At 41.5% G+C, this 26,378-nt stretch overlaps 1 pseudogene; it reads right to left on the bottom strand.

The window, feature by feature from the left end:
• Nucleotides 1–2,454: 2,454 nt before the first annotated feature.
• On the bottom strand, nt 2,455–2,574 carry LOC145404166 (5S ribosomal RNA; annotated as a pseudogene).
• Nucleotides 2,575–26,378: the final 23,804 nt, after the last annotated feature.

Genomic DNA, 26,378 nt, shown 5'->3' with positions numbered 1-26,378 from the left:
TACAATCCTGATGGACCATTTTTCTCGGCATATCAGTGGGGGAAAAAAAATAAGAGTTCGAATTTCCTTTCCAACTTTAATCTTTAACTATATTGATTTTAATATTAGGTCAATTAAGTAGCTGTTTTTTTTGGTACCATATTGAACCTTATGCTGTGTACGGAACAAACACTTACATAAGAGAATACACACACACACACACACACACACACACACACACACACACACACACACACACACACACACAGGCCTGGAGGATGTGCTGTCTAAAGTAACTTAATTAAGTGAGTGACAGGTGGCGTGTTGCCTCCCTGCCTTCCTCCCTCTCTCTCTCTCTCTCTCTCTCTCTCTCTCTCTCTCTCTCAAAACTACCTTGTACGGTTCATATTTACAAGCTTAACTTCTAATCATAAATACCTCTAAACACTTAAAGACCTTCGTTAATTGGAGGGACAGTGGGAGAGGAAAAAGCCTTGTCCTCCAAAAAAGAAAAGAAGAAAGAAAGAAAGAAAAGAAAAGAAAGAAAAAAATATAAAGAAAAAGAAAACTGTTAATACTACCATGGCACAAAAAAAAAGGGTCGGAGGGAGGAGTGGGTGGGGAGACAGCCTTACACTTTTAAACCATTTCAATCTACTGAGATTGTTTTTACCCTAATCTTACACTACCACTACCAGACGATTTTATTTTACTCTGAAACCCATCAAGAACAAAGTCTATTAAATTCACTACTACTACTGCTACTACTACTACTAATACGATCTATGCCCAAAATAAGGTCTCTCCTACCCTGAATAAAATCGTATGGATTCATCAATACAGGAAAATATTAAAACTCCTCTTTTTTATCACTGCATATTATCCCTCTCTCCTTCCCTCTCCCTCCGCCACCTCTCTTTTTCCTCCCTTCTCTACCTCCCTTTTTCCCCTCCCTCCTCCTCCCATCCTTCCCTCTCCCTCTTCCCCTTCTCCCCTCCCCCCCCATCTCTTTTGGTCAGCTGAATCAACACACGGAAAGATGCCACCTGCTGCACTCACATACATACATACATACATACATACATACATACACACACACATGGACGAACTTAACTTACTTACACCAACTCATATATACTCACAGATTCACCAGCACTTAACTGTACACACACACACACACACACACACACACACACACACACACACACACACCTCACTTTCTCTATACGGGTTCCAAAGCAGAGTAAAGGTTGTGTTGGGGCAAAATGACTGAAGTAAAAAAAATCATAGAAAAGAACGCCATAGTGATTATTTCCGAGACTTTCACTACGAGAGAGAGAGAGAAAGAGAGAGAAAAGGAGGTGGTATGGCGTGGCATGAACAATAAAAAGTACCCATCCTACTAAATTAAAGCTTCTATTGGCAGTAGTAAAGGTCCAAGTGTACAAACAGCAAAACGAATATCCAACGTTACTGGTATTAGTGGTGTGGGTGTATTGGTGTGGCTATAGTGCAGTCATACACCACTCCAAGCTACACCTCTCTCTCTCTCTCTTTCCCTAACAAAACCTGCAGTTCTGAAAGGGTTACCGGTAGAGTATTTTTCTGTTCATTCTGAGTAGAGTATAATATTTCCACAGTTCTATAGATCTGCTTATATTGTGTGTGTGTGTGTGTGTGTGTGTGTGTGTGTGTGTGTGTGTGTGTGTGTGTGTGAGGCGTGGTAGTGACGTGTGTATTCGTACGTATAGTGTGGCAGTGTGAAGTATGGCTGCAAGAAGAGTGACAGTCAAGTGTGGCAGTGTGTGATGTGACAGTGTAATCAATTTTTATCACCACAATGCCGTGAATAATCAGATGAGTGAATGGTATCTACTTACAGAAATTGTCCTTATCATGAACATAAAACAACTGAATCCTTGGACTACACTTTACCAGTTTGTGGAAATGTGGGTGTAGATCATTATTTGCATCTTCCTTAATTGCAAGTATCATTAACATCGGTCACAGAAAAATAAAGATCAAAATACACTCAGCCACTCCGATCTAATTAACGTTGTACATCGCGAACATGGGAATTGAAACGATTTTGGTCTTATTTGTGGTAAACCATTGACATCAAAGGGAAGAGGGATTCACCAAGCACTAATCCCCCACTATAAAGACTGGGAAAGGAATGGGGTAACGGAGGGTGGGAGGGGTTAAAGAAGTACCGCATTATTCTGCAGGGAACTCTTGGGGGTTGTTTTGAAAATCTGGTAAACACTTGGACGGATCTGTTTAATAATATGCCGTACGGATCTTCTTGAATTATTATACTGACTGAGAAGGGGAGGAGGTGGTAGAGAATTACGTTCATTCATTCATTCATTGCCAGACGCCATGTATCCCAAACGGGGTGACCAACGGCTTTGAGTTAATTGTTTTACAGGGAGGGGCACTAATCCTCCACCAACCCCACTTGACACGTAGGGATGCCAACAGCATCTGGTGTTCCCAGGCGGTCACCCATCCAAGTACTAACCAGACCCAACGTTGCTTGACTTCGCTGATCGGACGGGAAGCGGTGTACTCAACGTGGTATTACGTGCAACCCAAAATAACGACCCTGAACTTAGCAGAACTCTAATTCTTTCTCCATACAGATGAGTATTTGTTTTTTCTGCTACTGATACACAAAGACACGGAAACATGAAAGACTCATTAACTATATTCACTGTAATGCCATCTATCTTCAGGGAAATGGGTAATCTTGATTATCATCAACATCATTATTACCGGGTAATTCAATTATCATCAGCATCATCACTATCAAAATCATAATCATCATCATCAATTCCAAACACTGTCACAGAATGACACAAATCCACTGATTCACTGGGTTACCACGAGTCCTGATGGTCATGTTCCTGCCACAGGTTTTTAGTGACCGCAACCCCCGTCATCTGCAGTGCATGCAGACTCGTAGCTCTTACGACATGACAAAGAAGATGGGACTGGTTTTTCTTTCTCTGAGTTTAAAGTCCAAAACATGATCTCCCCGTCCATTTGTGAATACGGGAAGTAATGTGAAGACGATGATGATGATGATGATGATGATGATGATGATGATGACGGTGGCGACGATGATGATGATGATGATGATGATGATGACGATGACGATGACAGTGGCGATGATGACGATGACCCGTTATATTCACCCAGCACAAATAAACAATCCCTGCCCGTTACGAAGCCAGCGAGTGACCTTTTCCATCCAACTGCATTTCACTTCCAATTAAACTCCCACCCCCCCTCAAGCCCCCCATAAATCCCCCCTCCCCCTCCCTCTCTCCGTTCCCCTGCCCTGCCCTCGCCTCCCTCTCCCCCAAAACAACACTAGTCTGAAGTCCTTAGTCAATAGTGGGGGAAAATAGAAGTTTTTCCTGCATATATTTATACACACTACTGTCAACATGCACGAGAGAGAGAGAGAGAGAGAGAGAGAGAGAGAGAGAGAGAGAGAGAGAGGAAGACTGAAGGAGGAGATATAGAGAAAAGGAGGAGATGTAAAAAAAAAAAAGGGGGGGAGGGAATGAGGATGAAGAAGAAGGGGCAGAACGGAGGGTATGGGAAGGAAATGGAGAATGACACAGAAAGAAGGAAGACGAGAAAGGAAAAATAATAATAATAATAATAACAATAATAATAATAATAATAGTAATAATAATAATAATAATAATAAAAAGGAAAGTACACAGCATCACACCTACTGGAGATTTAGATTTACATTTATTTATTTATTTATTATTATTTTTAGATTATGACGACGATACCCGTTCATTAAGTCGAAGAGAAGAACAATTATCGATCAACCAGTGAACAGGAGCATATTTTCACAGGAACCACGAAATTTATGTTTTCTTGAGAGTTTGTTATGAGTATCTGTCAAACGCTTCTCAAAATGGAGGCATAATATTTAGATGGAGTTGAGTAAATATGGCACAAGAAGAAGAAGAAGAAGAAGAACAACAACAACAACAACAACAACAACAAGAAAAAGAAGGATGGAAGGATGAGAGACGCCATTAAGACACATTTAACAATCTCTGCGAGTCTTTGCTTAGAGTATACCGGTAGCCTGCAAAGTACAACACCTACATGGATGGTATTTACAGGGTCTCAGCTATAGTACCCTTTTGAATATCAGAATTACTATTACTACCTCCCAAACGAGAGAAACTTTGCCATTCTTTTTAGTGAAATGCAGAAAAGTTGAACAAGGGTATTTAATAATAATAAAAGTAACAATAGTATTAATAATAATAATAATAATAATAATAATAATAATAATAATAACAATTGCTCTTCCATTGACGACTGTTTCCACTAAATGGACCATAGCAACGTAACAAGAAAGGTAATTTCCTCATCGCTCTTTCAAAACTGGGAAACACTTGATCTGTCAGGTGTGTTGTCAGTGTTGAGTTACTAGACTGGTAAAAAAAAAACGAAAAAAATACAAAAAAATAATCTCTTACAAACGAAAAAAGTCTTCATTTAGAGCACCCTTTTCTAATTGCTTGAGGACAGGTGTAGTAATCACAGTGTAAATGCAGGTGTCAATAAGGTTAATAATTAAAGCCTCCCACCTTCGTCCTCACCTGGGCCTCTATTGTTTACACGTGGTGGGTCTATTGTTACTGTTATGGGCTTTTGTTTCTCTTGTAAGGGGAGCAAAAGAGGGTGGGTTGAAAGGATGAAGGAAGGGAGAAGCAAGGGAGGTGGAGAGCAAGAGGTGTGTTGGGAAGAAAGGAGAGGTGTGTGTGTGTGTGTGTGTGTGTGTGTGTGTGTGTGTGTGTGTGTGTGTGTGTGTGTGTGTGTGTGTGTGTGTGTGTGTGTGTGTTTGTGTGTGTGTGTGTGTGTGTGTGTGTGTGTGAGAGAGAGAGAGAGAGAGAGAGAGAGAGAAGGGTAGGGGGGTAGGGGGTCCATCCCTCCTCTCTCCAACCTTTTCTACATATTTACTTATTTTTCACGAGTGTGGGTATTCAGTTTTTCATCTGTTTGTCTGGAGTCGAGTGTGTGTGTGTGTGTGTGTGTGTGTGTGTGTGTGTGTGTGTGTGTGTGTGTGTGTGTGTGTGTGTGTGTGTGTGTGTGTGTGTGTGTGTGTGTGTGACAGTCGAGTGATGAATGATGTACTGAATGAAAGTTTTATCAATTTTTTTACTTTCTTTTATGCCAGGAATTCTCAAGCTGAACAAAATCGTCTGACGGCCTCAATAAAGCCCCTAATCGTATCTATCAGCGAGACGGTTCATCAGTAGTGCTAAAATCCCCTTCAGCGAGAGAATTTACCTTAGCTGAAAGAAATCGTCTGAACTTACAGCTTTATAACACCAAGCAGATTCATACCAGACTAGGGATTGATCGATAGTGCTAGGATTTCTCTCAGTGAATAAAATCGTCCGGTGTTAGCCTGAGTAAATCACCAAGGAGCAAGAAAAGGCTTATTCAGGATAGTTCTTAATCCCCTGGCTGGGATTAATTAGATTTTATACCGATTACTTAGCTCTCAGGCTCCTATGACTCACTCTCAGGTAAATATAATCGTCTGGTGTTAGATGGAATGGTGTTAATTGGAATGGAATGGTGTTAGATGGAATGGAATGGTGTTAAGAGGAAAATAATGGTGTTAGATGGAATGGAATGGTGTTAAGAGGAAAATAATGGTGTTAGATGGAATGGAATGGTGTTAGATGGAATGGGATGTTAGATGGAGTGGAAAGATGTTTGATGGAATGGAATGGAATGGATAGGTATTAGACGGAACAGAATGGTGTTAGATGGAGTGAAATGGTGTTATATGGAATAGAATAGCGTCAGATGGAATAGAATGGTGTTAGATGGAATAGAATGGTGCTAGATGGAATGGAATGGTGTTAGATGGAATGGAATGGTGTTAGATGGAATGGAATGGTGTCAGATGGAATGGAATGGTGTTAGATGGAATGGAATGGTGTTAGATGGAATGGAATGGTGCTAGATGGAATGGAATGGTGTTAGATGGAATGGAATGGTGTCAGATGGAATGGAATGGTGTTAGATGGAATGGAATGGTGTTAGATGGAATAGAATGGTGTTAGATGGAATAGAATGGTGTCAGATGGAATGGAATGGTGTCAGATGGAATGGAATGGTGTCAGATGGAATGGAACACTGCTGGTGACCCCACCCTGGGAGGTGGTGTAATGGTAGCAGTATTAACACTCTCAGGTCCTCATACGCACACTCAACTACACTCACTTCATGTACTGCTGCCTACTTCTTCCTTCACCTTATCATTTTGTGTCTGTCCTAGCCTCTTCCTACTTCTCCCTTTCCTTCCTGTAACTTTTTATTCTACTTTCCAATTCAGTTGGCTCTACACTGCGTGACAACTTTAATAGTTTCCTGTAACCCAGGAAACCATTTACAACGCTGGGTGGTAACCTTATAACGAGACCAAGGTGTGAAGTTGTGTCTGCTACTGTGCCCCTGTTAACTGAGGAGACGCAAATGCGGCATCCATCCATGAACCAAATCTCCACACTTTTCCCCGCGCCTCGCTGTGAGGAAGTACTGTCAACCACATAGGAACATTGTTTCACTGCAAAGGATGACCCTGCAGGGACGTTTGCTTGCCTGTGATTGATGGATCTGCTCGGCCTGGGTTAAGTGCATCACAGCAGGTTAAGTAGTGCTTAATCAGGACAATTTTTAATCAAGACAATATTCAGCCTCAGGCCTGGTACGATTATTCTTCGGTGAACAAAATCGTTTGGTGTTAATAAAATACCAAGGAGGGTACAGTGCAGCGAAGGAGTTGGTGACTGATGAACACAGCCTGTAATCCTCTGACTGGTGTGGATTCTCAGATAATTAATGCCGTTCGGTGTTCGCCTCAACAAAAAAGTCTTGGTGCGTCCACATCAAGTTTCATATCTATGTGGCGTGATTCACAAACAAAAGGAAAAAAACAACAGGAAATAAACTCTAATGTATGTATGTATAAATTCATACATGAAGTACATCACACTTCAGGTGGCTATTCTTGGGTTCATTCTGAGTAAAATACAATATATCAACACGGCTCCAATTGTTCTCACTCGTTACAGACCTATAATTACTGGTGACCTTATCGGTGACTTATGAGGGAGGCCATTGTCGCCCATAAGGTCATCAGTAATTGTAGCTGTACAAGGAGTAAGAATTAATGCCGTGCTGATGCAATATTTTATGTTCATAATTAGCTCAAACGTGACCTCTGGAAGTTGGAACAATTCTCGGCCCACCATAATATAACTGTAGTGTATATACGAGTACCGGTATATCTTTTTTTAATGACAGAACAAAGGAAGGAAAATGAAATTTAAAAAAAAATCTACATATATATATATATATATATATATATATATATATATATATATATATATATATCAATCAATCTCTATCTATCTATCTACATATATATATATATATATATATATATATATATATATATATACTGTATATATATATATATATATATATATATATATATATATATATATATATATATATATATATTCCGAAGAGGGTATTCGACTACTGATCATCTACACACAATGAATCAGCTAACAGGGGGAGGCGGTGGCTCAATCGGTAGAGAGGTGGCCTGCAGTCCTACCAGACCCAGGTTCAAATCCCCGCTGAGGCAGGGAACAGTTTAAGAATTTGAATTTCATAAAACCAGACTTAACTGATCTACCAGAAGACCCGCCGACATGTCAAATATATACCCCCGCTAACACCAATACACCAGTCCTGTATGAGACAGCCCTAGCATGTATTCAATAAGGACAGTGGGTGTTAGCGCCGAAGTGGTGACAGGTAGAGGTGTATGGAATGTAGGAGGACTTCTAGGCCTTGGGAGCAGGCTGTGAAGCCTATGCTCTGAGATGGACACACAGAAAAAAAAAAATCGAGAATACTACAGAATATAATAAACTGTGATTAGGTTTTGTCGATTACGAAAATGCTGTTGAATCAGTGGAGCACATAGCAATTATAAACTCACTGCAAGAACAAGGAGTGAATGAGGACACTGTAAAACTGCTCGAAAACATATATAATGAGGGAACTGCTACAGTTATATTACATAATGACTTGGAAAAAAAATAAGATTGAGAAGGGCGTGTGTCAGGGAGATACAATTTCACCAAAATTATTTACAGCATGCCTAGAAAGTATTTTCAAAAAGATAGACTGGGAAAACAAAGGAGTGAACATAGATGGAAAAAAGCTAAACCATTTAAGATTTGCAGATGACACTGTCCTAATCTCAGAAACAGACATTGCAAGAAATGTTAAATGACCTGAACAGAAAAGTCTCAAAGCAGGGCTAAAGATGAACCGGATAAAAGCTAAAGTAATGTTTAATCCACAAACACCAATGCGCATCGTGAGAATAAACGAAGAAATTCTTGAAGAAGTCGAGGAATACAATTACTTGGGGCAAATACTAAAATTAACGAAAGACCATGATAGCGAAATAAAAATACGCATTACAATTGGATGGAAAGCTTTCGGCAAACTTAGTGACATGGCTTGCCAATGTGTATGAAATGAAGAGTATGTAATGAATGTATAATTCCTGCTATGACGTACGGCTGTGAGACCTGGAAACTGACAAAATCCGATGGCGAATAAACTAATCCATTATCAGAGAGCAATGGAAAGGTCAGTGTTGGGAATATCTTTAAGAGACAGGAGAAGATCAACTTGGGTGAGAGAGCAGACTAAAGTCAATGATATTATTGAAGTTATAAAAGAACAAAAATGGAGGTGGGAAGGCCATGTGGCATGAATAAGGGATAACCGATGGAGCAAGAGGCTGACTGACTGGACACCAAGAGATTGTAAGTGTAGAAGAAAAAGGCCAGACAGGAGGTGGAGAGATGAGACAGAGAAATTTGCAGGGAAAACGTGGCAAAGATTGGCTCAGTCAAGGAGTTCGTGGAGAAAGTTGGGGGAGGCCTTTGTTCAGTGGTGGACTTTTAGTGGCTGATGATGATGATGATGATAAAGCTATCGGAGGTGGAACAGCGTGCGTTGGCTAAAGGGTTAAATTTCGTTATCTCCAGTTGTAAACCAAACTTTCTAAACCATTTCTGTAGTTTTGAAAACTTTATATATATATATATATATATATATATATATATATATATATATATATATATATATATATATATATATATATATATATATATATATATTGTGCTCCGAACAACTGAAAAGGCAGTAAGAGAAAGTAAAAAATGGCCCTTAATGGTCAGTAATTGTCCGTGCTGTGTGTAAATCACCTGTTAATTGGGTGAGATGACGGGGTTGAGTATGAGGCAGGATGGCGTAGCAGCATGAGGCTGTTATAAAAGTCAGTATGATACGCAGAAATCATTATTATTATTATAAAAAAAAACAGCTAGATAAGGTCGGTTTACGTTAGGATGTTACATTAGATTGTTAGATTCCACGGTTAAAGTGTGTTTTGATGCTAGGTTAGATAGTACTGGTGCGGCAGTGAGGAGCTGACGTATCTCAGGTTTGGTTCTCACACATCATCAAGTTACATTAGACCAGGTTAGACTAGCAAGGTATGTTAGATCTGCTTATATAAATGGGTGAGATAAAAGTTAGACTGTGTTCCGCTGACGAAGTGTTGTCATAATACTAAAATGCCATGTTAGGTTGACATTACATTTCCCTAAATTAAAGTATGTAATGTTGGACGTATGGTGACGTTTGGTCATTTTACGTCAAGCTAGGTTAGAACTCGGGTAAAAAGTTGAGAGAGAGAGAGAGAGAGACTGGGGACGTGGATGGGGGAGATTGGTTGGTGAAGAAGCTAGGCAAGGTAAGTGGGTAAGGCAGGTGAGTAAATGAGACAAACAGTGAGTGAGGCAGGAGGGTGAATGAAGCACGAGGTGGGTGAGGCAGGTGGTTGGATGAGGCAGGAGAATGGATGACGCAGGAGGGTGGGCAGATGGATGGGTGAGGCAGATGGATGGGTGAGGTAGGTGAATGAGGCAGGTAGGTAAGAAAGGTGGGTGAGGCAGATGGATGGGTGAGGTAGGTGAATGAGGCAGGTAGGTAAGAAAGGTGGGTGAGGCAGAAAGTGAGAGATGAGGTGGATGAGGAGGTTGGTGAGGCAGGAGGGTGGGTGAGGCAGGAAAGTGGGCGAGGCAGGTAGGTGAGTGAGGCAGGCAGGTGAGAAAGGTGGGTGAGGCAGGATGGGTGTGGCAGGTAGGTGGGTAAGGCAGGCAAGTGAGAAAGATGGGTGAGGCAGGTGGGTGGGTGAGGCAGGCAGGCAGATGAGGCAGGTAGGTGAGTGAGGGAGGTGGGTAAGGCAAGACTGATGTTTGATCCAGATTTCACGGTTTTTAAGTCCGATTTAATGAGAGAGAGAGAGAGAGAGAGAGAGAGAGAGAGAGAGAGAGAGAGAGAGAGAGAGAGAGAGGGAGAGAAGAAAATGCCTGCAGGGTGTTATTTATCTTATTAATTATTATTCTCTCTCTCTCTCTCTCTCTCTCTCTCTCCCTTTTATCCTCTCTTTCTTCCCTTTTTTTTCCTACTCATCCTAACTCACCATTTTCTCCCACTCCCTCTTTTCTCTCTCTCTCTCTCTCTCTCTCCCCCACTGTCTGTTTACTCTTTAACTTTATTTTTCCTTCACTTACTTCATCTTTAATTCGTCCTACTCCCTCTTTCTCTCCCTGACTCACTTTTTCTCCCTCTCTCTTTATCCCTTTTCCTCTCTTTCTCAGTCCATTTTTTTATCTCACCCTACCTTTCTCTCTCTCTCTCTCTCTCTCTCCCTCCCTCCATTTTTTCTCCTCTTTTCCCTCTTCATCCATCAGTTTTTTTTACTCCCTCGCTCAGTTCATCTTTTATCTTTCTCTCTCTCCCTCCCTCCCCCCTCTCTCTTTTTTCTCTCCCTCTCTCCCAGGGGGGCGTCTCTCCCCCTCCCTCATTATGTCCGCCATGTTGCTCCCTCAAGCTACCGGTAAATAATTGATGAGGGGGGAGGGGGGAGGGAGGGGAGGAGAGGGAGGGAGAGGGAGGGGAGGAGAGGGAGGGAGAGGGAGAGGGACACGGAGGAAAAGAGGGGGAAGAGAGGGGGCCGGAGGAGGAGGAGGAGGAGGAGGAGGAGGAGGAGGAGGAGGAGGAGGAGGAGGAGGAGGAGAGAGAGAGAGAGAGAGAGAGAGAGAGAGAGAGAGAGGGGAAGTAACAGGAGGGTGCCAGGACACTCCCTCCATACAAACAGACTTTCTCAGATACCCTCCCTTCCTTCTCTCTCTTTCCTCCATCCCTTCTCTCTCTTTCCTCCATTCCCCCGATCTTTTCTCCTACCCTCTTTTATTCTCCCTTTCTTCCTCCTTTCCCTCCCCGCCCTTTTCTATTTCCCTTCCCTTTTCTCTCCTTTCCTTCATCTCCTTTCTTCTTTTCTCTTTCTCTTCCTTCCTCACACCTTCATATTCCTTCTTATATTCTCTCATTTTCTCCTCCTCCTCTCTCTCTCTCTCTCTCTCTCTCTCTCTCTCTCTCTCAGGTATAGCGTTCGTTAACATGACTGTGTGAAGTGATAGTCAGCATGTGTGTGCTTGTGTGTGTGTGTGTGTGTGTGTGTGTGTGTTTTTACGTTCATACACACACACACACACACACACACACACACACACACACACATACAAACATACTATGCACACAATCATAAGTACAGTATATATTTACAGCATACGAAAACATACATAAATATGCTATGAAATTATGCAAACACACACACACACACACACAAAAGGACAGACAGACAGACAGACAGACAGACAGACAGACAGACACACACACACACACACACACACACACACACACACACACACACACACACACACACACACAGGTCACCCCTACCCCTACCTGACCCCAGCAAGGAGGTCAGCGGGTCAAACACAGGTGCTTCTGGTGTTTGGATAGGCGCGACGGAAGTACCAGGTTTTCTTGGAAGCAGTGACTGACACCATTTTTTCTTCTTCAGATTTAATTATATTCTTTATCTAGGTTCTATATAACAGGTCAATTTTAACCCTTTCCTCATTTTTATAAAGTAAGTGTTATTGTTGTTGATGATCCAGAAAACGAGAACCCGGTGAACTGCAGGCTTACTTTTCCGTCCTTCTGAAGCAGTAGTTGAGGGACGTTTGTATCATTAGGCAGGTGAGTCGCTCGGTTACATCAGTGCGTCCACCTGAAGGCGTACTTTCCAGCATCACACAGGCACAGGTAAATAAGGAATGACAACAGCAGGAAGGGTAATACTGAAATGAATCACACATCCATTCAGGTATAATTCAGTCCTACCCAGTCCCTGGATTCAGCTCGCTACCCAGATCACCTGCATCGTCTTGGTTCACTTAAGTTTTCTCGCATCACCTTCGGGTCGTACCGTAAGAGGCTTTGGAAATGTCTAACCCTACTTTTAGAGCACTTAATTCTGCACATCACACCTCAGTATCCTCCTGTGTGTTACTGATGCCAACTATGTCGATACTATAAAGCTATATATATAAAGCACAAGAGAATGTTACGGTGAAATATGCAAAATAATCCACTGAGGAAGAGGTGCCACGTGACCTCAGTGCCATTCACTGTACCGTCCACTGCCATTACGTCCACTGGCAAGTTAACAGGGTCTTGGTTTTGTTAAACGCTGTATATAATTAATTCATCCATTTCCACATACAATCACTTAATATGACTACTGCATCTGCCTGTACTTTCTAAATCTCCTTCTAACTTTAAACTAACTCACAAACACCTATTTAATTACACAGAAACACGTAACACCCTAGCCCCATTTCCCCCAAATCTATTTCATCCTAACCTCATTTCCACCACATGTACATGAGGTGGAGTTATTTCCAGATAGAGACAAAAATCAGAGGAGAAAGGACGTCTAAGGTATAGTGTCCTCCCCCTCCTGTGTGTAATTCACCGGGTCGGTCAGGATCACTTGATGGTCGTGATCGTCAGCTTTTACCCTCCCGGAAGGGAGCTGAGAACTCATATAGTCCGATCTAAGGGCAAGGCTGTGACCTTCACACACGCACACACCCGTCCCCTTGCTCAAGGGGGACAGTAACCACCCACTTCGTCAGTGAAACTTTTCGCAACCTGAGCGAGGCGCGAACTCCCGTCCACAAGTTGGCAAGCAAGAGCGTTACCACTGCACCAGCGAGCGGTGTCAGAGGATCGAAGTCGTAGTCTTCTAACTGTGAGCTGGATATGCTACCACTGCACCACCGTGTGTGTGTGTGTGTGTGTAACTGCATGGAAAACTCTCTCTCTTTCTCTCTTTCTCTCTCTCTTTCTCTCTCTTTGAAATAAAAAAGTGACACGGGGCCGCCATACAATATAGAAAAACTGACATGGAAATTTCACAGGCAGAGACAAATGGGAAAAAATATTCTACTGAGTCCTGTATCAAAAAACAGAAAAAGATATATATATATAGGACTGACCTTTGTGCTTTTGTGCTGATTGCGGTGTGCCTTCAGCGGTCTGTGAAAATGAAAAAAAAAAAAAAGAGCTTGAACAACAATACTAGGCACCAATATAGAAGACTCCTATGATTCTTTATAATTCTGTCACACGTAGAATCAATTACAACTACCTGGCGACCCTCTGACTATGCTTAACAATGTAATTACGTGCAAAAGCTGATAAAACTGACTACGGTTCAAAATGCAATGGAATATAACGTTTGATTCCATTTTATACACACAAGAATACACAGGAAACCAGTCATGTATATCACTCATACTGATACCACTATTATATCATTTCTGCACATACCTCAAAAGACATCTGCTGCCTCCCTCATCTTAAACCTCCTCACACTCCTCTTCACCTCTGCCACTCTCACACTCCTAGGCACCAGATTCCTCTCTTATCCATCATCCATCCCTGTCAGGCTTAACACAACCCTGCTCTCGCCATTTCCCATTCTCCAGCTTTCCATCTGCTCCTTATATCTCCTCAGTGTCTTGGCATACTTCCATTTCCATCCCTCTCAATTTCCATTTTTTCTACACTTATTACTCTATTTTTCCATCTGTTTTTCTGACCCTACAAAAATATACGTCCATAAAATTAATTACCTCTTCCAATTAACTGTAGGTAAGATTATCCAATACTAAATTTAACTGCTCTCTTTTATCAACATTATTTTTATTAACATTATTTTTTTCTGTAATTTTCTTATCACCTGGAAACGCATATACAGGGAAGTTCATAATTAGCACCACTTGAAACTCACCTGGCCGTATCTCATGTGTTGCAGGGATGGCTCAGTCTGCTGGTGTGGGTGTGGAAGTGGGAAATGAATAAATTATACAGAGTCGACACTGATAACGCTAAGCCGCCCCAGCAACACACGAGAAATTACTCTGCGGAGTGGAAGATGAGTGCTATATATGAACTACCCTGTGCGAGTACTTGTCTGCCTGTCTACCTCTCTACTGCCAGACACCTAATCCCAGAGTTCATCCAGGTAATCGCCACACACACACACACACACACACACACACACACACACACACACACACAAAAGCTCCTCATCACCACTCATCACTCTCCTAATCCAAGTAACCTCTCCACATATACAATCAGCAGTAAGTCAATTCTCCTGCATTTTCCCCCTTTGATAATCAGTGTGGTAAATCCGCAGCAAAATACCACCGATGGCAATGAGCTGTGGCCGAATAAAGTCATCAGTGTCGGTTGCTACGGAGACACAGGAGAGGCGACAGTAATTTTGATGCTAACTGTACAACTGCTTCAAAAAGTATCGGTACATATTTCGAACGAGACAATCTGAAACCACAGGCGATGGCTACTGAAAAATGTACGTTGGTATACCTGTTTTATAAGTATGCATTATATGGCATTCCATTGGCATTTCCTTTACTCTATTCACTTAATCTTGGCGTGAAATTACCATCCATCCATCTTGAATGCCGAGATATAGCATGAGATTAACATTAGAATACAGTGCTGGTCACGAAGAAGTGCTATGGAATGGATGTGAGGGCCATACTGTTGTTTTGGTTTCTCGCTGGGTAAAAACCCTGCAAAAGGACGAGAATCTGTACCTAGTTAGAATTATTGAACTATTATCAGCAGTATTACCACGTAAATATATTCAGATGACGATATTTCTGTTCCTGGGACATCACGAGGTATACTGTCATGACGGATATTACCAGACCCTCCTGTGGTATATTTTTCTTAGCCAAAGTACAATCAACAGCAGAAATTAGAATCAAGTTTCCCACTGTATGTAATGAGCCCGCTAGTCTTTTACGTGCATGACAGTTATAGGAAGCCTGTCAAGAAAAAAAATATACTGAGTGATCCACATATAACACTTCTCTTAAATAAGCATCATATTTTTTCACTTTCTACTCCCACTGCCACCCCCACACCCACACCAGCAGACTAAGCCGTCGTCGCAACATATAAAATACCTGCAGGCGAGTAAACAGAAAGCTATTTACGAACCACCTGTTTATGGTAACTTAAAATATATCCATCAAATCTGTCATATACTTTTACCAGATCACAGGTTTCTATCATACACCTCATAATCGATTTTACACTCTCGATTATACTTCTCCACAAGATCATATTACTCACGTCAATATTCTCCATACACTTACTATGTTTTCCTTCCATGATTTTCCTTTCCTCTTTGGCCTGTCGTTTTTACTTCCATGTATAGCTTATCTTTCCAGCACATTCTCTCTCTCTCTCTCTCTCTCTCTCTCTCTCTCTCTCTCTCTCTCATTTTTCTCTCAGTTTTGCCTCCAGACTGTTTTCACAATAAATCTTTCATTGTTCAGACTACTTAATGCCTTACTCTATAAATCACGCTCACATACTGTGCTCCATACGTATGTGTAAAGGACACACACACACACACACACACACACACACACACACACACACACACAAAGCCCTCTTTCCCCCTCACATTCATCCATCCCCATACACTCTCGTCTCTCTCTCTCTCTTACACAACATACATACCAGTCCTCCAACATATCCTTCTCTGTCCTTTCTCTTTCCCTCTTCTTTTTCATCATACTCTCTCTCTCTCTCTCTCTCTCTCTCTCTCTCACACACACACACACACACACACACACACACACACACACACACACACACACACACACACACACAGACGGGTTCACAATGTTGACTGAAAAAAGCAATAAAGAAAAGGCAGCACAGAAATGGAAGTTGGTTACAGCGACAAAAATCACAAAATATCGCTTGGCTTTTTCTGCCCTGTTGGGGATGTGTGTGTGTGTGTGTGTGTGTGTGTGTGTGTGTGTGTGTGTGTGTGTGTGTGTGTGTGTGTGTGTGTGTGTGTGTGTGTGTGTGTGTGTGTGTGTGTGTGTGTGTGTGTGTGTGTGTGTGTGTGAATAATGACACTATTAACAACTAGCGTACGTACTCGGCGTTGCTCGGTAAACAGAACAAAAAGCTGACATTCTTTTTTAACTAATATCTATCATGACTATTGTAACGATAACTACCACTGATATCACTGTCCTCATCATTACTTTCATTAATACCACTCTTCTGACCACACCTGTGCGTCTCACTAAAAGATTACCGGTAAGCTCTTGCCCATGCGCAAATCCATGTTCAGATGCATGAAAAGAAATAGCGGTAGTGTATGTGTCCCCAAATCACCTAATGCACAGTGTTGGTATGTGTCATCTTTGCCGGACTGTCGCAATATACAGTAGATGACTGGTGGCTTAATACGTACACGCGCATGTGCAAGTGCAGATGCGAGACCTGGAGCCCAGCAGAGAGGAGCCTGTGCTCAAAAAGGACAATCCAGCTTGGTCATGTATCAGCGGTGGTAACAAATGGTCCATTACTTTCGGAGAAAGAGCTGCTCATGGGCAGACGCGCACTCACGAGTACAAAACGAGGAAGGTCCAGTTTGGTCGAGGAGATAAACTATCATGTAAGTTAAAACTATTATTACAATCCAGTGCTGACGAGCAGCCTACACGTTGTGGTGCTGTGCACCCTAGGTGGAGCAGCTGTGGCGTCCATCCGGGAGCCAAACCACCTCATATCTCACTGCACCTTGCCATGCGAAGGACCTTGGTCCGACCCTAGTGAGGCAGTGTTTACCACATGGAGGTGCGAGATCCCTACACGACGTGTATACTGTATTATAACTGTAGGACGGGCCCACATAATAAACTGATTACCCATGGTCGACAGGTCTGCTCGGCCACACTAATCAGGGCTGAGTAATAACAACAACAATAATGATCCGTAAGCTAAATTTGTGACAGGATGTGTGCCCTGTGGGTCACTTGTTTACTCTTTTACTCCAGTATTATACAGCAGATTTCTGTTGGTCCACCGCAATCAGAATCATCTAAACTGAGTGAAACAAGACCAGTCAAAGACTAACATTTCTGTGAACCAATCAGTGCACAGATCAACCCACGATGTCATCAGCCTCAGCTATAACGCACTGATGTTCATTATATTCAATATATGTACAATGATTCGCAGTTTTACTTTAGTTTTCTTAATTTCTTTATTAATGGGTATACGACTTATTTCACTGGCAACTCTAATCGTTTCTCATATTTTTGTTTTACTTTTGTTTTTGTTTTTTTTCGGATCCTGCCCATCCCATTCTTGTTGGATGAGGAAGCTCCCTGACACCTTTTCCTAAGTAGTTTATGTTGTTTATTACACCTTACTGTCCTCTTCCGTTAATCTTCCCAATATTGCCATACTCTGTATGATGTACAAAAGGATATTAGCCAGTCATATCCAAAAACAAATCGCTAAGGAAAAGGTGTTAGGGAATCTCCTTACCCAACGAGAATGCGAGCCCTGGCCTGATCATCTCGGTTTCAGTGTTCGTCGGTTTGTCTTTCCCTCTGCCTACAACCTCCACTATGTCCAAAGCAATAAATCCACACATTTCGGAATCAACACATCTTAACGCTGGTCCTTTCTCAGTAAATATAACCTATAATGAAGGGACTATTCTTTGGACACAACTGATCAACTCTATATTTAATAATTCTTAGTCTATCTCTCCCTTCCTTCCGACCTCCGTTCTTTCAGAGGCATGTATCCAAGTATCTCTAAATGAAGAGATCCGTATTTCGTCTGTCTGTATATGAATTTTTATTGGGAGGGGTTGATTTCGTGCACTTTACAGACTTTGGACCCTTCTTTCTGCTCTTAACCACTTCAGCCCAATAACGCCATCTTTTTACTTCATTCTTGCTGCCTCCAGACGATTTGTACTAAGCTTTGGACAGACTGTTAGACCTGGGGAGAGGGGTTAGTCTTCATTAATTCATTCACGAGGTCACTTGAGTATAACAGTTTGACGCTTGCTGAAACTAAATGTAATGTAATATAATCATAATATATAAATAAATAAATAAATAATAATAATAGTAATATTAATAATAATAATAATAATAATAATAATAATAATAATAATAATAAAATAGTGTAAGAAACGTCAAATAACTAACTAACTAACTAAATAAATACTACTACTACTACTACTACTAATAATAATAATAATAATAACAACAACAACAACAATACTACTACTACTACTACTACTAATAATAATAATAATAAAATGCTGTTCCTCATCTAACCAAATACCTAAATGTACCCACAGAACGGAAGACCTAATAAAGACGGTTTTTTTCAATCCTCTGACTGCTACGCTTACTCAGAGGTAAATAAAACCGTCTGAATGAAGCCTGAATGAAATATGTAGGTCCGTCCGTGGCAGTGAGAGGCTTGTAAAATAAATTCCTTCAAAAGATAATGATGTGCTATAGGCGTGTGTGTGTGTGTGTGTGTGTGTGTGTGTGTGTGTGTGTGTGTGTGTGTGTGTGTGTGTGTGTGTGAGAGAGAGAGAGAGAGAGAGAGAGAGAGAGAGTCCAAAGTTAGAAGGCAGGAAAAAAAAAAACTGAAAGGAACAAAGGAAGGAAGAAAGAATGCGGGTGGAAGGAGAAGGTAGAAAGAAAATGGGGGAGGAGAAAGATACACATTAAATAAAAGGAAGGAGGAAAAGACAGAGAGAGAGAGAGATAGAGAGAGAGATGAAAGAAAGATAGAAGAGTAAAAAGAAGGAAGAAGGAAGAGACAGGGCTTAAGGATGATGAATATGGGAGGGAGAGTGATGAAGAGAGAAAGAGAGAGAGAGGAAGAGGAAGAGAGAGGAGGGGGAGGGAGGGTGGATAAACAGGGAGGTTAAGAGAATGGGAGGAGGGAGAAGAGAGAAGTGAGACAGATGAAGGACAAAGCGAGAGAAGGGCATGGAGGGAAGGAGGAAGAGAGGGGAAGGAGGGGAGGAGGGAGACAGGGGGAGGAAAGAAGGAAGAAGAGAGGGAAGGGGGAATGAGGAAGAGAGAGGGAGGAGGGAAGGAGGAAGAGAGAGGGAGGAGGGAAGGAGGAGGAGAGAGGGAGGAGGGAAGAAGCGAAGGGGAGGAGGGAGGGAGGAAGAGAGGGGGAGGAAGGGAAGACAATAAGGAGGTGAAAGGAAGAAAGGATTACACAAGAAGAAAAAGGAAGGAGGTAGGAAGGATAAAGGGAGAGGTGTAGAGAAAGAAAGGAAGAAAAGGAGAGGAGGGAGGAAGAGAAAAGGGTGGGGGGTGGAGGGTGTGACAAGAGAGGATATATAACATTGGAAACACTGAAATATGACCAAAGGTGAATTTATGAGGGAGGAAGGCAAGGAAGGAGGAGAGAGGGAGGAAAAAAGAAAAAGGTAGGAAAGAAGGAGGGAAGATGGAAGAAAGAAGGGATGAAGGAAGGAGAGAGAGAGAGAGAGAGAGAGAGAGAATAAAAAAAAGAATGGGAAAGGAAAAGGTGATTTAAGAGACAGTAGGAAGGAACCCGTAGAAAAAAAAAAAGAAAAAAAAGAAACGGAACCAACAAGTGATAGAGAAAAAAAAAATAGTTGAAATGACAGATCGGAATGAAATAACGAACAGAAAGAGGAATAAAGTAAGAAAAATAAATAATGTGGAAGAAAAAAGAAAGAGAATGAGTACAAAGGAGATAATGAGAAATGTAAGGGTATGAAACTACGAAACAAAAATTACGAAACAGAAAGATAACCAGAGAAAAATTATACAAACATAGGGAAGGTCTCTTAATAGTCGTCTGTGGGTAAAATTTTCTCAATCAATTTAATTCAAGGTACTGGCACAATTTTACATATTACACAATGACAAATTAATGAGAAAAATACCCCCCAATCACCTTTCCCTCCAAAACATCCTGTCACTTCCCTAGCTACCCAAAATTTTAAAGTAAACCCAGACAAAACTAACAATGTCCCAGAAATCCAGCTCAATCCATCAGTTTCCCTGTCGATCTTTCTAACCATGTATATATCCTTGTGTATCTACCCATCTAATCATATATTCCTTACCACCCTTTCTTCCCAAAACATGCCCCCATCCCCAGCTATCCTAAAACCCTAAAATAAACGGAAGGAGCCCCCAAAATAACCCTAAAAATCGCGAAAAACAAGTGTGTGTTTTGCCCATTATGAGCGATATTGGGAGGCGGGCGGGACCATTGTGGGACGCGGGGGTGGGCGGGGCGAGTCCATTGTACAGGAGGTCGCGGGGGAGGTCGGGGTGGTCCATTGTTCGTAGGGGGGGTTAACACACGTGGCTAATCCAATCATCTTGACCCATTCTCGGCTAGACAGGTGAGGTCAAGGAAGATGTCAGGTGTGTGTTTGTTTATCTGTGTGCGTGTGTTTACCTTTGTGTGTGTAGACGGGCGTGTTTGACAAGCGCTGGAATGCTTCTTCTGTCAGTCAGACTTTTATCACTAATGTTTTTAAGCTGGTTGAGAATTTGAAGGTAGAGATGACATATAAGAAATATAAACAATAATAATAATAACAAAACTGAAGCTATTAATGTAAAATCTTGCAAATAATGATGATGATAATACTAATGATAACTGAATATGAAATCGACATCACAGTAAAATAATGGAATAGAACAAGGAATACTGTATACAAACAATCTCAACTGATATCATTTTAGATAAAGCCTCCATTAAATTGTAATAAAAAATAAAATAAAAACTGTAAAAAGAAATATGAGGAAATGGATATGTATATGAGTGGAATAAGTCATCTCTCTCGTCCTCCCTTCCATCATCACTCCCTTCTCACTTCGTCCCTCTCCCTTTCTCTCTTCAAACCTCTTCTCTTCTTGTGTCTCTCTCTTCCTCTCTTCATTCCCTCTTCCCTCTTTTCTCACTCCTTGCGGCCCTCACTCCTTCCTTCCCTCTCTCCCTTCCTTTTCTTTCTTCATTTCCTCTTGCCCTCATCGCTTTTCTCCCTTCTTCTCTTTCTTCCTTCTGCTTCCCTTTATTCTCTGTTTTTCCCTTCCTCATTTCTTTCTGCTCACTCCTCCGTTTTTTTTTTTCTCTTTTCTCTCCCCTTCCTTCTTTCTTCCCTCTTCTCTCTCATCCTCTCCTTCATCACCTTCTCTCCTTTCACTCATTTTTCTCTCGTTTCTCCTTCCTCCTTCCCTCTTTTCTTTCCCCTCTCTCTTCTTCGTGTCACCTTCCTGGACTTGGGATCACCTCTTCCTTACCAGTACATTCTGGCATTTGGCATTTTTTTAAAGAAAGATGAAATGAGGAAGAAAAAATTAAAGAAAAAATCCATAAACCAAATTTCCCTTCCTTACCAGTTCATTTCTTTTCTTTTCTTTTTTTTGTTTAACAGAAGATGAACAAAAGAAGGAGGGAAAAAAAAATCATACACCAAATTACAGGCGCCCTCCATTCATACTCCCTGTTCACAGTCCCGTATGCGATTTATGCAAGGGTGATAAAGGCTTGAGATCAGAGAAGAGCGTGTACTTATTCCCCAGCATTCGAATCTCTGAAGTGCTCGGGGCTTTTTCTGTCTTTTAAAGCTAGCAGGGCGTAGTGTGGTGTTCTATGGCTTAATTGATCTGCTCTATTACAGTCTAGAAAAAGAAGAAATAACTGATAAAAGCACTGAGAGAGAGAGAGAGAGAGAGAGAGAGGGGGGGGAGGAGACAGACGCGCGCGCGCGCGCACGCACACGCACACACACACACACACACACACACACACACACACACACACACACACACACACACACACTGCAGAATACACCCAAATGATACACTCTCACTACCGGGACACGTTACAGGCAAAGATACACAGGTCTACGCTTGTAACCACTTGGGTACGATGACGCCTATGATTCCCTCAGCCTCTAGACGATATCCTTCATCTTAGGAGAGGCTGCTCGTAGTGAAGGGGTAAAGGGAAGAATATCGCACAGGTGAGAGGTATTTTTCTCATCTCAATAAAATAGTTTTGTATTTACGATGAGATAAGGCAATTTTAGACCAAGCTAGAGTAAAAGGAGTATAGACGATTTTATACAGCTTAAGGAAGATGTATTAGAAGGCTCTCTCTAACCCCTCCAGTGAAAAATGTATATGTATTTACGTGAAAAAAATCGTCAGGAGGTGATTAAAATAAACCAAAAATTAATAAAAACAGACAAAAAAACAGACAAACACAAAGACAAGGCTGCAATTGATCCATCTGTCTATCTATTTATCTTTCTTCATTAATAAGGCTAATTCAGTGCCTTAATCTGCCCCTCTATATCCCCGTTATAATGTGTAGCTATAATGATTGGCGGTATAAAGTTATCTATATTCATGTTTATTTAGCTACTATCTATCTCATTCATCTACTTAAACTACTCAACCATCCGTACACACACACACACACACACACACACACACACACACACACACACACACACACACATACTTATCAATACCACTTCACACAAAACCATAATGTAATCTCAGTTGCAGCCTCCCTCCCTCTCTCTCTCTCTCTCTTTCTCTCTCTCTCTCAAATAAAACTAGCTCTCTCTCCAGGCCAGCCTCATCTGCCCCTCCTCTATTATCTCGCATTTACCCATTTTTATCCCCCCCTTTATCATCCAGTGGGGTATTATTGTCCATTGTATTGTTTTTGTATCGTTGATCTGCCATGGCGTGTGTCTGTTGTTATCGTGTGTGTGTGTGTGTGTGTGTGTGTGTGTGTGTGTGTGTGTGTGTGTGTGTGAGAGAGAGAGAGAGAGAGAGAGAGAGAGAGAGAGAGAGAGCGCTTCTGTTGTTTCTTTTGGATGTGTGTGTGTGTGTGTGTGTGTGTGTGTGTGTGTGTGTGTGTGTGTGTGTGTGTGTGTGTGTGTGTGAGGAGTGGTTAAGTAGATGGGCTCTGGCGCGTGTAGGTGAGTGTGTGAATAGATGAATGAGATAGATAAACTGAAAGATAATGAGATAAAGGCAGATTGATAGATATAAAGACAAAAGGATAGATAAATCATAATAAAAATAAACATACTTACCCACAATGAATAGATAAAAGGAAAATTAGATAGATAGATAGACAGATAGATAGATTGATCGATACACGTACCACAAGCATATCAATTATCAGCCAACCTACCTAAATACCTCCTCTCTTCATCTATCTATCTATCTATCTATCTATCCACTCCCCGCTTCCTATCAGTCTCCTCTTTCTCTGCCTTCAAAATTAAAAATCTATACACAGGGAAGTCCAAATATTTCACATCTCATTTCTCGTTTGTTGTAAGGCCGGCTTAGAGTTATAAATCCCTATGCTATAAATCCCTGTTATAAATCCCTACGTTGTAAATCCCCACGTTATAAATCCCTACGTTACAAACCCCTACGTTATATATCCCTGTTATAAATCCCCGTTATAAATTCTCATGTTATAAATCCCTACGTTATAAATCCCCGTTATAAATCCCAACGTTATAAATCCCTACGTTATAAATTCCCACGCTATAAATCCCCACGTTATAAACCCTCACGTTATAAATCCGTTATAAATCCCTACGTTATAAATCCGTTATAAATTCCTACGTTATAAATCCCCACGTTATAAATCCCACGTTATAAATCCCTACGTTACAGTTTCTCTCTCTCTCTCTCTCTTCCTATAAATATTTTCACGCTCCTTAATTTCTGCGTTTTGGTGGTTGATTCCATGGTTAATTTGCACCGCCATGAGCTGCCAATATCCCTTAACGCCTTACAACAGCATATTTAGCCGTCACCGCAAAACAAAAGCTAGGAGAGAGCAATATTTGGACAACCCTGTTTTTATATCGATTCATCTATCTATTTATCTATCTAACTACCTACTTTACTTATCTATCTACTTGTCTATCTATCGACCCATTTATATACCTGTATAATTATCTCTTCATCTATCAACTACTCTTAGCATAATTTAACTACGACTTCCTCTATGTACTCTCGGTCAATCTATCCATCTATCTGTGTCTATCTATCTATCAATCTAGCATATATTTATCTACACCTCCCTACCTGCTCACATCCACCCATTCTCTTCCATTCTATTCATGAATCTATCCATTTATCTATCTATCTATCCAACTTGCATATCGGATCCTTTAATTCTACACCCACTTATCTATCTATCCATATGTCAGCCTAAGTGCGGCACCTATAAATCTATCTATCTACTTACATATTTACCCCTCTATTTCTACCTCTGCACCCACCTACCTACTTACACACCTGTCTACCTCTCCATTTATCTTTCTATTTATCAACTTCTCTGTATGTATCTCTCTCTATCTATCACCCTCTATCTATCTATCTATCTATCGATCTATCTATCCACTGGGCCTGGTCTCCTACCCATTTTCCGCCACAATGTGTCTTTTCTCTCAGCCTCGCCAAAAATGAACTACCATCAACACGCTGCAAAAATCATGGTTCCCCCCCCCCCTGTCTCTCTCTCTCTCTCTGAGGAAAGGTGGAGGGAAGAGAAATGAACGAAAGATGTAAGCGAGGAAGAGGAGAGGATGGAAGCGAAGAGGAGATGAGGGAAGGGAAGGGAAGGGAAGGGAAGTGACAGGGAAGGAAGGAGAGGGAAGAGGGAGAAGGCGGAAAAGAAGGGATGGGAAAGAAAGGTAGAGGAGATGAAGGAATAGAAGTGCAAGGAGGGAAGAGGAATGATCCAAGAGAAGGGAGGGAAGGGAAGGGTAGTAAGCAGAGGGGAGGGGAAATTAAATGGAAGAGGAGAAAAGGGAAGGGCATGGAAGGGAAGAGAAATCGAGGGAAGTGGAAGCGGGAGAGGGGAGGGGAAGGGAAGAGATGAGAAGGGAAGAGACAGTACAATAGAGGTATAGACGGGTGGGGGGGGAGATGAAGGGTGAAGGGAAGAGAAAAGGAGAGGAAAAAGGAAGTGAAGGGATGGAGAAAGATGGAAATGAAAAATGGAGAGAGAGAGAGAGAGAGAGAGAGAGAGGGGGTGGGGGAAGAATGAGCCTACAGGTAATGGAAAAGTGAGAGGAAGTGAACAGGGAAGGAGAGGGAGTGGAAAGGATGGGAGATAGGGCAGGGAAGAGAGGGGGGAGGGAAGGAAAGGGGAGAAAAAGTATGGAAAGGGAGGGGAGGGAAGTAAGAAGAGATGGAGGAAGGGAAGACGGAAAGGGGAGAGAAAGTATGTAAAGGGAGGGGAGGGAAGTAAGAAGAGATGGAGGAAGGGAAGACGGAAAGAGGAAAACAGCGGGAGAGGAAGGACGGGGAGAAGATGAGTAAAAGAAGAAGGAAGAGGAAAGAAATAATGAGAAGAGGAAAAGACGAACCGAGAGAAGACGAAAAGAGGACTAAAAAAAAAAAAAAAAAACAGAAAAAGGAAATGGAGAAAAAGGAAAAGAAAGTAAAATGAAGAAAAGGGAAGTGGAAAAGGAAAATAGTATGAATGAGCAAGATAAAAAGAAGGGAAGAGTAAAGAGGGAGAAAGAGTGATGATGTGATGAAGATGAGGAAGAGACAGAGAGAAGGCAAGACAATGAAAAGATATTATGTGCGTAAAAAGGATCTCTCTCTCTCTCTCTCTCTCTCTCTCTCTCTCTCTCTCTTCCTCCATTTTTTTTTTACTAGTACTACTTTCTGCCGTTCCTATGAAATTTCCTCCTAGTCTTTCAGTTTTTTCAAGTTATATTTTCGACTTCTTGTATAAAATTCGTGCTTCTAAGGGGGTCTGGGGGGTCTGGGAGAGCCTTCTGCTGTACCGTCCATTTCTCTTAATTCAGTGATTTATTTCTTTACTTATTTTAATATTTAAGATGGACCTCCTGTCTGAAAGATTAGGTTTATTTTGTA

The sequence above is a fragment of the Coenobita brevimanus genome, chromosome 62 (genome assembly GCF_032717465.1).
Source record: "Coenobita brevimanus isolate Jiangsu-jjx chromosome 62, ASM3271746v2, whole genome shotgun sequence".
In the NCBI taxonomy this organism is placed as follows: Eukaryota; Metazoa; Arthropoda; class Malacostraca; order Decapoda; family Coenobitidae; genus Coenobita; species Coenobita brevimanus.
Note: the sequence above shows the minus strand (reverse complement) of the source record. Positions and strands in the feature narration are given on the sequence as shown.